The sequence below is a fragment of the Setaria viridis genome, chromosome 6 (genome assembly GCF_005286985.2).
Source record: "Setaria viridis chromosome 6, Setaria_viridis_v4.0, whole genome shotgun sequence".
Lineage (NCBI taxonomy): Eukaryota > Viridiplantae > Streptophyta > Magnoliopsida > Poales > Poaceae > Setaria > Setaria viridis.
Genome location: NC_048268.2, coordinates 23050250 through 23053657, shown reverse-complemented (window position 1 = coordinate 23053657; position 3408 = coordinate 23050250). Strand labels below are relative to the sequence as shown.

Here is a 3408-nt window from a genome sequence, read left to right as displayed (position 1 = left end):
ATCGGGGGCTAGGTCGCCTAGCCGGGGCGACGGCGAGCATCCTGCCTCGGCTGATGCAGCGCCGTTCGGCCGGTGCGGGGGCGCGGCCCTGCCAGCGGCCTGAGACCGACTGGTGCGGCCGAGGCTCGGTGCGCTCGCCCAGCCATCGTGGGGTTGTCCGAGATGTTCCGGTTCCGGTGGCCACGACGATGCTCGTGCCTTCGGTGGCGCCGGCGCCGGCGCCGGCTCTTGCAAGGAGGCAGCGGTCAGGGCTCGGGGAGTCCCATCCGCCTCAAGTCAAGTGGCGTCGAGCACGGCGGCACCCAAGTGCGCCGGGCAGATGTGGCCCGTGGAGGCTCGGAAGTGGACCGCGTCTCCGCGACGGTGTCCATGGAACCCCTCCCACCTCCAGCGGAAACGACCATGGTTGTCTGGTTCCGGTGTTCGATGAAACAACCGAGATGATGTCCTCTGCATGAGGAAAGGAAGCTGTTCGCCTTGAGCTTCTCTTCTATGACATTTTGATGTAGTCAATTGGCTTATAAAATAAGCATATTACATGCAAATTTTGGTCTATTGGCTTATGAAATTCATCTCTATATTTCCCATATACTCATTGGCATGGGCGCATGGCTGGTGGGCATGGCAGACTGGAGGAGATGTTAGAGGAGAGCGTGTTGTCCAATTGTTCTCTCTGACAGGATGCTTCGTGCCAAATGTACCAGCTAGAGGCTCATCTGGTTTGTCGCAAGTTTGAGAGGCTCATCTGGACCAAAGGCTGCACAGCTGCTCGCGAGACGCCGGTTGCTCACTGCTCAGATCGATCTCCCTGGTGCCTGGTGCCGACTGCACCAAATCTGATATGGGCTGGGACTGCCCTACAAATAGTAACCTGACAGTTACACACAACCTGATCTATCCCATTTCCCCACTACATTAGATTTATGATTTGCCATTTCTTACACTGAAATTCAGATTAAATCACACAGTACTAATAAGCAACTCGCACAGAGCATAACTCACATCACAACGGCACAACCCCTGGAAAAAGAGAGATTTGAGCAAGTGGATAAATGTATTACAACACAAATACAGATGCTGTATATATAACTAACTAAATACACAAGGTACCAGTACCACACCAACATCTATATTCATCTCTAAGCACCCCTCTTTCTCTCTCAAGTCAATAACCCACAATCTCCCCCACACAGAACAACCCAATTTTTGATGCACAAGCATCCATCTCAAGCTGGTCACAACTGGCAAGCCATTCAATCAGCAAGATATTCACCGCAAATATGCTGTCAATAAGATAAACATAAGCCACAGGTACCCCCGGGCTGTAGGTCTGGCGCTGAAAGCTTCAGGTGATGGACTGATGGACAAAATATTACGTAGTGTACAAGTGAAGCCTAATGTTGTTCCATTAATGCTGCATCAGTCTCTGACAGTGGTGCTGAAAAACAGGTAACATGTCATTGGTCAGTTTGAAACATTTTATTGAGTAGAGACAATGGATTCCCAGAAATATTATCCTTAATTATCTCATGAAAATTTAAATATAGAGTGTGCTGGCTGAGGACTAACAAAATTCTGACAACATGAAAACTTATAGAAGTGCAGGCATACAGTAGTGTGTGCATATGCATAATTACTTTCCAAAACGAAATTCGTTGAGTTTGAGAAGACATACCAAGCAGGTCCTCATCAGCATCATGGAACTGCGAAGATTCCATCCACAGAGGAGGGGAGAATACTTGATCAAGAGCATCATCAGCGATACATGACTTTTTTTAGGGCAATCTGCGAAAATGACTGATGTGACAGACCACTGACCGGGTCAAGAAAATTCATGGCGCTGATAGGATCATGTCCATTCAGTTCACTTAACAGAACAGGACATGTGTTTATTGGACTGTCTGCATTGTAGTAAATGTCACTCGTGCTCTTTGGGAACTTCATCTGAGGCGAAGATAAACCTAATCTTTGCTTTCATCGATTTGTTGTTGCATCCATATCCTTCCTTGTAGCACCTGTTCACAGCAGAATAAAGAAGTGCTCTGAACCATTGTCGCTATTTTTATCTTGCGGCCTCTCTGTATTCCTCAATGGCTTTGACAGAGCAGCTTCACGAACAGACCATCTAATGTCATGAGCAAAATAGTCATCATTTTCTGCGAAGACCAGATTGAACAAAAATAATTAACAATGCTAAACATCAAAAACACATCACTTTCTATCAGTAAAAATGAAGACGTGCAGCCTAAAGACAAAAATGGACAAGCGAAGAGTAAGAAATACCATGGACTGAACCATTTATTTGATCTTTAGTCGAGGAATAGTAAGCGTTTTCTCTTCTGATGTGACCTCCTGCCTAGGTAAGTGTGTTAGCCAAATTCCGTTTTTATGTCTGGGTTCCTTTTCCAGAAGAACTTGGAGTCAGGCTAATAGAGGTAACTTTAGAGCAGGACTGCATCCAGGCTTGTCCCTGTATGCAGAAGAGAGCTTAGAAGTCATCTCTGAAATTTCACTGCTGCTTTCATGCTTAAACGTCTGTAGTCGGAAAGCTGTAGAAAAAATGTGCATGCCCAACATAGCAAATCATTTATGCTTGATGAGATTTCATAATATAGCAAACTAATGCTTTTTTTTAGAAGAATAGCAAACTAATGCTGCTTCATAGGTACTATGCAGCTGCCTGTAAGAAAAACTTGCCCATGACCATTATGTCTATACCCTACTTGAACAGGTTCTGCAGCAAATATGCGAAATCATCATAAAATAAAATAGCCTATTACTTAAAACAGTCTTACTTCTGATCTTCCAAGCCCTGCGCTTTGTACAGACAGCGGTAGTCTGGAACTCAATTGATATTGGATTACTAACACAATTCACTTCTTCTGAGAGTTCTTCTATTGACTGCTGCATTGCCAGGATAGCTTCCTTCAGTTGATTAATTAGACCCTAGACAAACAAAAAAACTGCCAAACATTAAAAACCCATCAAATGTGGTTGAACAATTCACCAGTAAAATCCAGAAACCTGGTCTGTATTGGTAGACTGCCAGGGGTTCATACCCATGTTACAACTTATAAATAAAGAAACCAGCCAAGTTTTGCATGGTTGTTATTACCTGTATACTGACTAGATGCTGGCAATGTTCGGCTAACTTTGCAGTTAACGAGTCAGCATGAGCGCTGGTCTCTCCTTCGGATGCGCTCATCAGTAATTATGGCCCCTCTCCATCATTTGCTTTGACCTATCAAATTAGTAGACAGCTACACATCAGCTCAATGAATGTGTATTTTGGTTCAAAAATCAAAATGCAGAAATGTACCAGGAAGTCACAATATTAGTATCTGATGCATACCAAACACAATGCAGTGCTTATACGCCTTGATGTAAATTAATGGAGTACACGCAGAA

At 44.6% G+C, this 3408-nt stretch overlaps 1 pseudogene; it reads right to left on the bottom strand.

The window, feature by feature from the left end:
• Window positions 1-1021: 1021 nt before the first annotated feature.
• On the bottom strand, window positions 1022-2910 carry LOC117861368 (AUGMIN subunit 6-like; annotated as a pseudogene).
• Between the last annotated feature and the right edge of the window lie 498 nt (window positions 2911-3408).